General features: G+C 39.7%; 2 long non-coding RNA genes across 2 annotated transcripts; both read right to left on the bottom strand.

The window, feature by feature from the left end:
• Nucleotides 1-6: 6 nt before the first annotated feature.
• LOC146733715 (uncharacterized) lies at nt 7-1255 on the bottom strand. The gene is made up of 2 exons (XR_014926692.1): nt 912-1255; nt 7-390 (listed from the first exon to the last, which is right to left on the bottom strand). It is a non-coding gene; the product is annotated as an uncharacterized LOC146733715 (long non-coding RNA).
• Nucleotides 1256-6939: 5684 nt separating this feature from the next.
• LOC144348983 (uncharacterized) lies at nt 6940-7970 on the bottom strand. The gene is made up of 2 exons (XR_013419893.1): nt 7840-7970; nt 6940-7318 (listed from the first exon to the last, which is right to left on the bottom strand). It is a non-coding gene; the product is annotated as an uncharacterized LOC144348983 (long non-coding RNA).
• Between the last annotated feature and the right edge of the window lie 6329 nt (nt 7971-14299).

Raw genomic sequence — 14299 nt, 5'->3', positions numbered from 1 at the left:
CTCGGATGCAGTGTAATACAATCAACTCAACGTTTATTATACAACGGCTAACACTGTACTATTGAAAGTACCATAAACCTAGTATATGATAAAGGATACACCATTTCAAGTAAACATCCATTGATACTCTATTACAGTATTCTTATTCCATTGCTGGAAATAAATAGTAGGAAATACAGTACACTTATCCGGCATACATAAAGTTCAAACTGGGTGGCCAACCCAGTTTAATCTATGATACTCAAGTCCTAACTACAGTTCTGTTTTCTTTCGTCACACCAGTTGGTAGGAATTCCTCTTTATCCTGCGATCCTGAGATACGCTCTTGCAATGCACACTGGTAGAATTACACCAACTAGATCTTGCCGGTAGAACTGTTTTGATGCCACACTGAAATGATTATAAAGCACCCAAGGACTTATTTTTATGTTTAAAATACAACAAATGCATATAGAGAACAATTTAGGTAATAAAATTGAAATAACATTCAGTCAGTTAGTCACCGACATAAACAATTCCATTTATACATCTTTGCGGTATTTTCTGAACAGTAAATAGTGCGTGTTTAACGACACTAACTAGCATTGATTTCTAACCGCACCAACACACTGGTTGTAGTGGCAACGAGCGGAATAGCCTACATAAACTTCGCTAAATATTACAATATACATAAACGGCGTAACAGACAAAAATTCCAGTCAACTCTCAAATTCTCAGATCTATAATAGTCATTAATACTCAGTGAAGTCAATAGGAAAACAATTTGTAAACTCGTCAAAATGTTCAAAATACAAATAGCCATGATGCAATACACACAGGTTTGCTGCACCGTTGAATACAAAAAAATCAAAATTACAGTAAAATATTACTCATCAATCTAAAACTCTGAAATGTACAAGATCAGTACATACCTGAAATGATTATAAAGCACCCAAGGACCAACAAAGTTCACATATAACACAAAAGAAGAATTTCTGGCAGCGCGTGAACTAGATGTGCGGCAGGATCACTTTCGTTCAGGCGGGAGTTGGGGCAAGGGTCAAATAGCCTCATTACTATTCATGAGCATACGCACCAATAGAGGGCGCAGTACATATAATAATACCACACGGGTTACATCTCCCCCCTCCAACCATTCACTCGTCCCTGAGGGAATCATTCAGGCAATCAATAGCTTAAATACAGTACAATTTGTTTGAGTAAAAGTCTAAAATACAATGATACTATAATCTCAACATAGCAAAACCTATTCGATTTCAGTAGTTAAGAATATACAAAGTACAATATTATTAATAGTACAAAGAAGTCGCAAATATGTGAGCAGGTACAACCATAGAACATTTATAATTCTGGGCACAGTAACTAGTGGGTTCACCTAGAATATCATAAGTCAACCTCTCAACAGGTCGACCAGCATTAACTCTTCTAGGCCTGCTATTCAGGCCATCAAACTCAATAGGACCAGGTGACACAGTTTCCGGTTCAGAAAGATCCTCCCTATTCGCCTCAGAATTCAATTTAGGACTATCTGGTGATGATGCCCTAATGGGTGATGGAGGAGATGGCAGTGAGCAAGAAACATCATCATTCAGCAGGGTTTCCTTTGATGGACTAGCAGGTGTCTGTAATTGACTAATAGGAAGGTTATGGGGTATTGATATACATGTAGGAGTGTCAGAGGAAATAGGGGTGTGTTTAGGAATATCCAAGGGCATAGATGTATGTACAGGGCTAAAAATCGGAGCATTGACATTTAATAGAGAAGAATTGGGCAATGAAACTTCTGGTGATTGCAATTGAGCAGTTGGCTGGTCCCACCCTGGATCAAAGTGGCACACAGAATCATATTCTTCTTCTGAATCATCATCAGAATCCAATTCCAAACATCTCTGCTGTTGCTTGACAAATTGTCTAGTACGTGGTCGAGAGGGAGGGGTCTGCTCCACACTAGAGTGCGACTCTGACAAATACCCAACCGGAAGTAGTAAGTTCCTATGTAAAGTTCTTTCAGATCCATCTCCACTCTCAGGCTTTACTGTATAGACTGGTAACTCTTTGTTAGCCACAGCTGACTTTGTCGCCTCATTTGTTGCAAGCCTGTAGGCTTTCTGGAGTCTACCTCTGAGTTGCTGAATGTACTCTAGATATGCTGTATTGCTGTGTTCATCAGGAGTTACACCAAAACACAGATCAATGGGTAGTCGTGCTTCACGACCAAACATCAAGTAATAAGGTGAAAAGTGAGTGCTATCGTTCCTAGTACAATTGTAGGCATGCACTAAAAAACTGATATGTTGGCTCCAGTGCAGTTTGTCCTTGTCTTCCAGAGTTACCAGCATGTTTAACAGCGTCCTATTAAAGCGTTCGGGCTGCGGATCTCCCTGAGGATGGTAAGGTGTCGTCCTTGATTTCCGAATACCCAGTACCTGAAATACCTCCTTCAACAAACGACTCTCAAAATTTCTACCCTGGTCAGAGTGGATACGCCCAGGGAGGCCATAATGAACAAAGTATTTTTCCAAAAGAACTTTAGCTACCGTTTTGGCCTCTTGGTCCTTGGTGGGAAATGCTTGCGCATATCGAGTGTAATGATCAGTAACAACAAGAATATTTTGAGTATTACTGCGGTCTGGTTCTAAAGTAAGAAAATCTATGCATACTAATTCCATGGGAGCACTGGTACGAATATTAACTAATGGAGCCGCTCTCTTTGGTAAAGACTTTCGTCGGACACACCGTCCACAGTTCTTAATCTTATTCTCTATTATAGCTCTCATCTTAGGCCAATAAAACCGAGCCCTGACTAGTTCTAGTGTTCTCTCCACTCCCATATGACCTAGGTCATCGTGTAGAGACTTAACAGCTTGATCCCTAAATTCCTGTGGCAAAACTAGCTGATTTTGTGTTTTACCATCAGAGTCATGGCTGCGTCTGTACAGGATTCCATCTCGGAAACACGACTTTCCCCATTCTTTCAGCAACAACTTCACCTCACGATCATGAATGCCAGACACTGGTTTGATGTTTTCTTCCAGATACCCTATAACTTGTTTTATCGATGGGTCAGTCCTTTGTAGCTGATACCAGTCTCTCACATGCAGGGAAGTGGACATATCAGTACCTGGTCGAATTGGCTCAATACATTCTTGAGGGATAGCGCCCCCTGACTTGCATACAGTCTCTACAAGGGTTGGCTGAAACTCAACAGAAGAGTTTGTTCTAGTAAAAGTGGAATTACAATTGGCCACTTCTCCATCAACATGGCACCACGTCTTCAGCACCACTCCATGCTGCATGCTAATAGCTCCAACTACCTCTCCAGGTACTACTTCATCAGGTTCTTGACAACGACCTTCTAACCAAGCTCTCAATCTTTCTATTTCTTCCTCCATGGATAGAGTATCACTAGCATCTCTATCAGATCGAGGTCGGCGGGATAATGCATCAGCATCAATGTTGAGACATCCTCTACGATAGTGCAGAGTAAAATCATAAGCAGCAAGGGCAGATAACCAACGGTGACCTGCTGCATCTAGCTTGGCAGTGGTCTGTAGATAGGTAAGCGGATTATTGTCCGTAAGTACTGTGCACTTTGCACTATACAAATAGTCATGAAACTTTTCTGTAATGCACCACTTGAGGGCAAGAAATTCAAGTTTGTGCACAGGATATCGCCGTTCACTTTGACTCAATCCCCTGCTGGCATAGGCAATAGGTTTCAAATCATTGTCTTGCTTCTGATATAGTACACCACCCAGGCCATCTAGACTAGCATCTACATGTAAGACGAATGGAAGTGTCAGATCAGCAAATGCTAGTATTGGAGGATGCGTTAACAAATGTATCACTTTATCCATGGCTTGTTGACAGGCAGGTGTCCAACGGTCTCCAAACGGTTCAGTCGCACTGCGATAAGTCACATCAGCTTTCATTTTCTTGAACATCTTCTTTCGTAATTTGGGTGGAAGATAACCAGCAGAGGAATTCTATGCTCCACTGCTGAAGTACAGCCCACATCCCAGTCATGACGTGAGAATACATGTTGACGCCTATTCAGCTTCTCAGTTATTCTCTTCTTGTCATCTTCCCCAAGGGGTGCACTGCCAAAATTAACAGTCAGACTCCCTTTCTGAGATGCGTCTACTGATACACTAAAACCACCACAGCGAGTACTTGCTTTTGGTTCAACTTTTTGAGAGTATAACTCACTGGGTTGTATAGTTCGCACCCAATCAGGTACATGCAACTCAGCGAGTATACTCTTTGGGGGAATACAAACATCATGATTCGTCTCATTATGCACCACTACCTTGAACTTCTGGATACTTCCAGACTTCAGTTGAGCTACACTGCTCTTTACAATTAGTCCACCAGGAAGGTTGAAACATTGTGGTGACTCCAGAAGTACTGTCATATTGGGTATTCCAGGCTTCACCCTGGTCACTCCAGTCAAAGGTACAGTAGCACCACCAGCAACAGAGACAGCACGTTTTCGCATCAGTTTCACCTCACCCATCCTTCCATTCGAGTCATACTTGTCCAGTATGTTAACTCGTTTGTATGCTTGAGCACACAAACTATTCATTGTCAACTTCTTCAAGTACTGTCCACCAGCCACTTCTCTGCATACATTTGCCATATTTCTAAACAGATTAGTATTTGTACCAAATATAACAGGACAATCACTTTCCTTTTCACTGTCTGAACATACTAAAGCTAAGGTCTGAAATGTCTCACCAGTACCAGCAATATTCTTGGGAAACCTTACAGAAATCCTAATAAACCCATCATATGGCACTACTTGGCCAGCAGCACCAACAACCACCAAGTCATGTACAGGCTGCAGATGATAGAAAGAGTTAGAAACCAAGGTGACTTGTGACCCACTATCAAGGAGACATTTGCACCGGACTCCCTCCACAAAAACATGAACCTCAGCAGCACCCCCAACAAGTCCATCAGGTATGTCACAAGTTGTGATATTAGCCTGGCTGGTCATGACACTGATTGGCTCAGTCTCTTCACCACTTCCATCTAGGCCCCCATATGTATTATCATGGTTGGGACAAGGGTTTTCATGGACACCAGATTGCCCCTCTACAGGTGTCCAGCTCCGTTTCCCTTCTGATCAAAGAACAATTTGACGAACCTTTGGTTCACTAACTCCATATTGCGTGGCTTCTGACACTTTCGCTGGGAATGTCCATCAATTCCACACTTGAAACAAAAGGAAGCTCCACGTATATCACCATACTCATTGCTATTAGCACAAGGATCAGCAGAATGCGTGTCTGTATTGTTGTCAGACTGGTCACTCTGGTTTGGGACTGTTGGAGTAGCAACATTGGTAAATTTACCTTTTCTACCCTTCCATCTATCTTTATTTTTTGTAGTGGCAGCTTGATTACAGGCTACAGAGATGTGAGCGGTTGTATTTTGTTCCAAAATCTCTAATCTGCTCACAAGATTCTGGAGCATGGAGTCTCTCTCCTCTACAGCAGACGATACACCCACAGCCAATGACTCTGGCTTAAGTTTCAAATTCACCAAGAGCGGTTGGTTATGTACAAGGCCCCTTTCAAACTGTTTTATAAGAAAGTGATTCATCTGTTCTTTGGGTATTGCTCCTTTTCTCAGTGCTCTACTCAACATTCTCCACAACTGATGAAGATAAGTGGTTGCAGATGTATCAGTCTCCTGGTGACAGTTTAAAAAAATCTTGATATGCATCACTACCATCACCAGTAGGGCCAAAAGCATGCTCCAGTGCATTTAAACATTGGTCAACAGTGGCATTAGGAGTGTGTAAAGTAAGGGCCCTAATAGTATCTAAAGCGGGGCCCCTCAGGCTTTCAGTAACTCGCTTACGTTTTTCACCATCTGACACTCTGGCATCATGTACCATTTGTTCAGCTTGCTCATACCATGTCTCATAGTCATCTTCTCCCACAGGAACAGGCTCTTTACCAGAAAACAACTTCAGCTTTCGGTACCAAGAAGACTCAGATTTCGGTCTCTCCATCTGGTCCAACACCCTTGACATTATCTTAAACCAAGATTCATCAGATGTCTGAGTAGCTGGAGAAGCAGTTGTGGAGGGCATGTCTGAGCCCACATCACCTTTAACCCTAGCTGAACTATTTTGGAGAGGGGTTCCTGCATTAGATTGGGACAGCAACTCAAACCGTTCCTGATTTAACTGCTCGGTCAGAGTCTTAGCTACCTTTACCTCATTCTCCAACTGCACACGCAATACTTGAAGTATTTTCCTTTCACTCAGAAAGTGGTCTTGTAACTGTGGTGGGATTTCCATAGATAAAACCTCACTAGGGTCCCTCTTTCTCACATTATCTGGCTCTAGGTTGAGTGGTAACTCCACATCCAACATTAGACCCTCGGCAACTTCAATCTTAGAACCCAAAGAAAGACCAGAAACTTTGTCAGGAAATGAACAAAACAACTCTGTGTCATCACCAAGATCAGAAAGTATAGTCTCTATCTTCACACCTGGAAACAAATTCTGAATTTTATCAGATATTAACCCCAGAGAAGAACTATTCACCCTACCTCTTAGTATGACCACATGATCTATGTCAACACCATACTTGACACATAACAAAGGCCACTGACTTCCGAGTATACCAGTAGCCATGGCATTAAATATTATACACTAAACTGTAATCACTAACACTTAAATCTAAACTCTGTTGGTCCCTAATTGCTCAACAATCAATTGGTATCCTACCACACTGCTTCCATGCATAAAGTACACATGACTATGTACGAAATTTGTATCCAACAACAAATAACCATTTATATCAATAATAATGCAATACAAATCAATATTCCCGGACGAGCCCCCAATTTTGTAACCGGTCTTAATACCGGGTCCCAGGTTTTATCCTTAAGTTCCAAAGAATTTGCTCGGATGCAGTGTAATACAATCAACTCAACGTTTATTATACAACGGCTAACACTGTACTATTGAAAGTACCATAAACCTAGGCAAGTATATGATAAAGGATACACCATTTCAAGTAAACATCCATTGATACTCTATTACAGTATTCTTATTCCATTGCTGGAAATAAATAGTAGGAAATACAGTACACTTATCCGGCATACATAAAGTTCAAACTGGGTGGCCAACCCAGTTTAATCTATGATACTCAAGTCCTAACTACAGTTCTGTTTTCTTTCGTCACACCAGTTGGTAGGAATTCCTCTTTATCCTGCGATCCTGAGATACGCTCTTGCAATGCACACTGGTAGAATTACACCAACTAGATCTTGCCGGTAGAACTGTTTTGATGCCACACTGAAATGATTATAAAGCACCCAAGGACTTATTTTTATGTTTAAAATACAACAAATGCATATAGAGAACAATTTAGGTAATAAAATTGAAATAACATTCAGTCAGTTAGTCACCGACATAAACAATTCCATTTATACATCTTTGCGGTATTTTCTGAACAGTAAATAGTGCGTGTTTAACGACACTAACTAGCATTGATTTCTAACCGCACCAACACACGGGTTGTAGTGGCAACGAGCGGAATAGCCTACATAAACTTCGCTAAATATTACAATATACATAAACGGCGTAACAGACAAAAATTCCAGTCAACTCTCAAATTCTCAGATCTATAATAGTCATTAATACTCAGTGAAGTCAATAGGAAAACAATTTGTAAACTCGTCAAAATATTCAAAATACAAATAGCCATGATGCAATACACACAGGTTTGCTGCACCGTTGAATACAAAAAAATCAAAATTACAGTAAAATATTACTCATCAATCTAAAACTCTGAAATGTACAAGATCAGTACATACCTGAAATGATTATAAAGCACCCAAGGACCAACAAAGTTCACATATAACACAAAAGAAGAATTTCTGGCAGCGCGTGAACTAGATGTGCGGCAGGATCACTTTCGTTCAGGCGGGAGTTGGGGCAAGGGTCAAATAGCCTCATTACTATTCATGAGCATACGCACCAATAGAGGGCGCAGTACATATAATAATACCACACGGGTTACATAGGAATGGTCACTGTCGCAATTATTGAAGATTGTTTAAGAATCAAAATTAGAAATTGCGTACGAAATTTAATTGGGAAAATGCTTTATACCTTACAAACAATAATATCTTTGTACAAGATACGGACGAATAAAATAGCTGATTACAATTTACACCTTACCCATGTCTACGAATTTACGTTTTTTATTTATTTAAATTAAATCATTACGAAAATAAACACAATTCGATTACAGCTTACGAAAGAACCCCTTGCCGACCCTCAACAAATGTTATGTTTTTCCCAAATTAAATTTAAATTTATTGGTTTTAAATTTGTACATGAATACGGCTAATATGACGCTTACCCTATTTTATTATTGCAGCTGGGAGAATTGCGTAGCCTGTACAGGACTGAGTCAGGGGATACTCCCATCAGCCTTGTTGACAATTACCGTGACCCGCAAGATTTACATGACCGGGTGGTCATATACAGCGCCCCCGGTGGTGACGATCGCTCGTCTGCATCGTCGATGATCGTTTATAAAGTTTTGCTAATTATTGGAATTTTACGTTTGATATCTCTAAAGTTCTGATTCATTTATTTTATATACTTGGTGTATCTCTTTGTGTTTGCGTTACTGCTCTATCGGTAACACTACGATAAACACTTTCCGTTTTCGACATTGTGATTTTTTTTCCTTCGTTTTTTGAAAGAAAAAACACGGAAAAAATTGATTTTGACAAGATAATTTAGAAATTTATATTAAGAATAATTCATAACGAAATGTAATACCTCTGCACTTGTAAATAATTACTGATTACACAAGGATTTTACAGAAAAAAGATTTGCAATATTCTCTATATTTTTGCTTTTTATTTGTCTTGAATTAAGACTGAAAAAAGCTGAATGAAATTACAAACTAAGTAGTGTGTTCAACAACTCATGTATGAACAATAACTTTAATAAATATGATTTTACTTGGTAAAAATACTGTATTATTTGCATAAAAATCCCTATTTGAGATTTACCTAATTTGAGGTTTGAATAAAAATGCATAAACGCTATCGATAAGAAAATTTCGCGCAGCTTGTGAGTGGCTCTCTCCATGTTGGCCATTTTTTGTGTACGCTTATGGAAAACCGCAACTTCTTAGAGGGCGGTGGTCGTCGCGCCGCGCATGTGCGACATTTGGGTTGATAAACGTTGATTTCCCCCACAATCCAATGCGCTTTTCTAATGAAATCACGTGTGTGAGTTTTGACCTGGGCGTCACTTACACTAATTTTCGCGGGCGACTTCTTCGATATCTTCCAATTACCCAAAAATATACCTAATTAAAGCTTAATAACCGCTCAGCTTGTAATTGGTGTCAAAGGCGTCATCTTTGTTTATATGAGACCCAGATCTCACGCATGCGTGGCGCGACGACCACCGCTCTTTAAAAATTACGTATGTGAGATCATGAACTCCAAAGTGTGACTGTCGTATTTTTTTTTCTGGTGGAATATATTGAGGTAATTTGTCGAGATGCAGGTTAGTGCGGTGACAAATCCCCGCCCTGGTTTTAAAACTTCTTCTACAACGTATTTCAGTTGCGACCGGATCCTACTATATTTACTTGCCTCGTCGCTGAACTGGGTGTCCCGTATGTTTCACGCTTGTATTGCAGTCAGTACGTATCGTGTGCGTTTCGAACATTGTTCTTATCATTAAATTAGCATATTAAACCCAGGTGTACGCTATTTACTGCGGATAAGCACCAATGATGAGTATTGATCAACAACACAACAATGGCCGATATCGAATTCTTCAAGTTGATAGATTGTATTTAACTGTCTGATCACTAAATTTGTAGCATCGAATCAGATGCCGGTGATAATCGTACTCGTATAATCGTATCATCGCACTTTATCCAAGTCAGTCACCCCCCCCCCACCCTCTGTCCCCATCAAATTGTATTTCTTTCCATTATTCTTTGACACCCTTGGCAACGAACGATAAAATTGAAACACCGCAATCTACACTCAACACTAAGGCACGGTTACTACTCTTTTTTTAGTAACCGTGCCTAAGGCAAACGTTTTTCATTCCCATAGTAACCTGGAGTTCAACATCAGTACTCGGCCTCGAATTATTTCATTAATTGCAAATGAAAATATTGAGAACAATGTTGTTGTTTATAACAGAAAAAGTTCACAATTACAGTTGAAAATGTACATCAACGGAACTACCTCTTTCAGTAACACATAACCGCAAGTTAAACTACCGGTATACTTGAGTGTGTGGACAACTATTAATAGTAAAGATAGGTCTCGGTGCGATGATCAGAAGGTACTCTATTAAATAAACCAATCGTCATATCAACACTGCTGATAGTAGAGAAAAAAAAGTTCAGTTACTAGTAATAGACGGGTAGTTGTCGATATAAATTTTCTCATTGGACACCCTGTTAAATGGGCGGTAGTCGCGCAGCGCGTGTTCGAATTTCATGTAAAGAATGTATTTTACAAGCGTTGTATCCTCGGGGCGGACATCCGGGCATTTTCACCGCCTGGCAACCCTCGCGGTGAAAACAAAGGCCAACAACTTGCAGAAAACGGCACTTTGGGATGGTTGTTGAGACTCCTCTGAACAGTGTAACAATAATTTTAGCCCTGTGTGTGTAACATATATAAATTTAGTTGTTCAGGATTACTTCAAAGTTGAGTTTGTGTTGTTTTCTCGAGTTTTCACCGGCTCGACCGACGTTCCACAGCAGCGCGCACAGAGCCCATAGAAATGCATGTACAGTGGTGCGCGTCTTAGCAACATGGAACGTCTTGTGACGTAGCTCCGCCCCGAGGATACTTCGCTATGAGTCCCATATCGAACACGACACGGCGCAACGATATAACTACTTGGCAGCTACTTGGACGAGTCTTACGCAGGTTTGGACAGCTTTGCATATCTTATTAGACAAAATGGACAGGGACGTTGACTTTATAAAAGGGACTTCAAAAGTACCTATCGCCTGATACACGTGGTGTACTTTGATATTGACCGCTGGTGACTCCTTCGATACCTTAGAATCACCTAAAAATACCTAATTAATGCTTGGTAACGTCTCAGTCTGTACTCGTTGCTCTGCGCAACAGCCAAAGTCGCCATCTTTGAAATATGAGACCCATCCATATATCTCGCGCATGCGTGGCGCGACGACAACCGCCCTTTAATGAGGTCAAAATACACAAATAAAACATGCTACACAATTCACATTGTGTATAACAAAACTCTACAGAAATAAAGAAATCTCCTATACGATAATCTTTGCAAGAAAAATATCTCATGTTGACCAAAAACTGAAATGAACTCTGCCTTATCGCAATTCCAATCCTAATTACATTCTAAAAATATAATTTTCCAAACAAATACCAGTTGGCAGCTCATTCTAGAATTGTTAAGCCTGTGTCATTTTGGTCCCTGGTTGCCATAGCTACTAATTGTGTAAATTGAAGGGCTTAATTGTAATAACGAACATAGAGAAAGCCGAAAGAGTTCACTGAGATGGTTACTAACCAAACAACGTGTCGTGTTATTCGATATTATCAAGACTTAAATCCCATTCCATTAAAAAAACGAAAGATTAGAGGTCGTTTTACGAATGCAAACCACAGATTCGTTCAACAGGAAGTGTAACACATAGATATGTAGATCCTGGGGTCTTGTTGTAGACACAGTCCCTCTATCCCCGTCTGGAAACGGTCATTGTATTAGGTGTGAATTGGCCTCCTTCCCTGCCAAAGGCGCATTGCGGGTGTGGGCAAAGCATTGTCACGTGATAAGTACGTGATTTGACATCGTCAGTGTTATGTACTTTTTTTTACAACTTAGTTGTTTATTCCAGAATTCGTGCTTTTTCACTTGATTTTTTAATCAGGATATCTGTATAAGGTCATATTTTAGCCGGCGAGCAGTTCTTTAATTCATCTATTTTACCAGCAGCGACACATTTTCGCAACAAATTTTCATACCTTTATCCAGATATTTGTCGTTTTTGATTTTGGGGTGATTGAAAATGAACTCTATTTTATTTACCATACTTCTCGGCGCGAAACCAATATTTGTCTTCGATTTTGACATTTTATGATCGAAACATATCATTAAAAATTGGTGGGCTGATTTGTTATTTGTCACACCGCATTTTATTAATGTTAAATTGAGCGACTTTTATGGATGCTTTTTAGATCGTAAATGCAAATGGCGACGTTTTGAAATGACAATGTACTCAATTCTGTGCTAAAAAATCATTTATATACAAACATTGAAGCATCGTTATATACTTTTGCATAGAATAAAGTCATTAGTTGTTGTATAGTTGACTTGAACTGTTATGAACCCCCCAAGAATCAGAAATATCACAGGTTTTTCGATCGACTACGTTAACATGAACGACGCCATTTTGACAAGATTTGTTTAGCGATGTTAGCATGTTGGCACGCGAAGTTTTTTCCCTATTATAACAAGAAAATGAACATAATTCCCGATATTAATCTTTGCATTGCAGGAACTGGATGTTTATGAGTTGGTAGGCTGGTTGTGATGCGTATCATAATTCAAAAAACCCAAATTTCATAGTGATAATTTTGTTTACATGTTTGTTTACGTTGTGGTTGCCCGAATTTGAAGTTAAAGTGAAGTCATACAATGAGGTATCGCTTTGCATGACGGTAATTTTTTCGATTTTAATGAATATTTTGATGGTATTGCAATCTGTTGACTTCCTGACTCCTTCGGCCCGGTTATGAACGGTTTGTTTACCCGCACTGCGGTTCGAGACAAAAGAACGCTAGTCGTTTCCAGACCGGGGTTAGAGGGACTGTGTTGTAGATCTTAATAATATATTCGTCTGAGCGTCTCAGATTTTGCTGTGAGATATACATCCGTGATAATTGTGAATCGACGAAAAATTAATTCAAGACTTTATTTCAATGTAACAGTAAATTTATTTTATAATATAAATCCATCAGGACTGAATTTGGTTAGCATGCTTACAAAATAATATATTTTGCTTGGTCAGACTTATACAAACAATTGTGTTTAGATTTTCCACTAGTTGTTGTCTGCATATTGAATTTTTATCCATAACAGGGATTCGAGATCTGTTACATTAAAGTGGGAGGGTCGTCACCTGCGCACGCGCGGGAATTGAGTTCCAACGACGATAACAACAAACGCTAAAACGCAAGGGCTTGTGGGTAGACGCTTGTTTGTAAACAATGACACGATATGGTTTTAATAATAACAATCTTTTACAAATTTTATGAAACATTCACAAACTGTTTCACTGGTCTATGTACTATGATATTTGGAATAGTAGACGCGATAACGGAAAAAATGGAACATAATTTGAAGGGCAAAATAATTCTCGTGGCCTTCTCGCCCACAACGAGATCATGGCGGCCATTTGTATTTACAGGTTTGTCTGATAAAACGTATATACGAAAAAAAAATAGAAAAAAATACTTCAGAATAATCGCAATCAAATTCAAAATCCGTCAAGAACAATACTAATTAATACAGAAGCCACTGACAAACATACGGTCAAATCAGTGAGAGAAACGTATCCTCGGGGGCGGAGCTACGTCACAGACGTTCTACGTTGCTAAGACGCGCATCATTGTACCACGTATTTCTATGGGCTTTGTGCGCGCTGCTGTGGAACGCCGGTGAAAACTCGAGAAAACAACACAAACTCAACTTTGAAGTAATCCTGAATAACCAAATTCATATATGTTACACACGTAGGGCTAATCTTGTTACACTGTTCAGGGGACTCTCAACAACCATCGCAAAGTACCGTTTTCTGCGAGTTTTTGGTCTCTGTTTTCACCGCGAGGGTTGCCAGGCGGTAGAAAATGCCCGGATGTCCGCCCCCGAGGATACCGTGTGTACTACAGGGCATACAACCAAGTGCTGGCAATTTTGAAAAGGGTGAACCCTTATTGCTTCACATGAAGAGTCTGCTACGAATCGATCGTGAAACTTAATTCTCAAATTTGATATAAAATGTTGAAAATAATTTTTACCACAATTCAGTTACTTTATAAGTCAAATGATTTTAACTTCTGTAAGAAAGCGTTCAACAAATACAAGACTTTTTTTTTTCTTCAAGTTTCATCTTGTTTTCAACTAAAGTGGAACTCAGCGTCGTTAAGCACCTTACATACGAAGGGGCGTCACAAATGTTACATGGTACTAATGGATACAGTGCAATAAATAGCGATTATGTCGGAA

The sequence above is a fragment of the Saccoglossus kowalevskii genome, chromosome 16 (genome assembly GCF_978046115.1).
Source record: "Saccoglossus kowalevskii chromosome 16, keSacKowa6.1, whole genome shotgun sequence".
Lineage (NCBI taxonomy): Eukaryota > Metazoa > Hemichordata > Enteropneusta > Harrimaniidae > Saccoglossus > Saccoglossus kowalevskii.
Note: the sequence above shows the minus strand (reverse complement) of the source record. Positions and strands in the feature narration are given on the sequence as shown.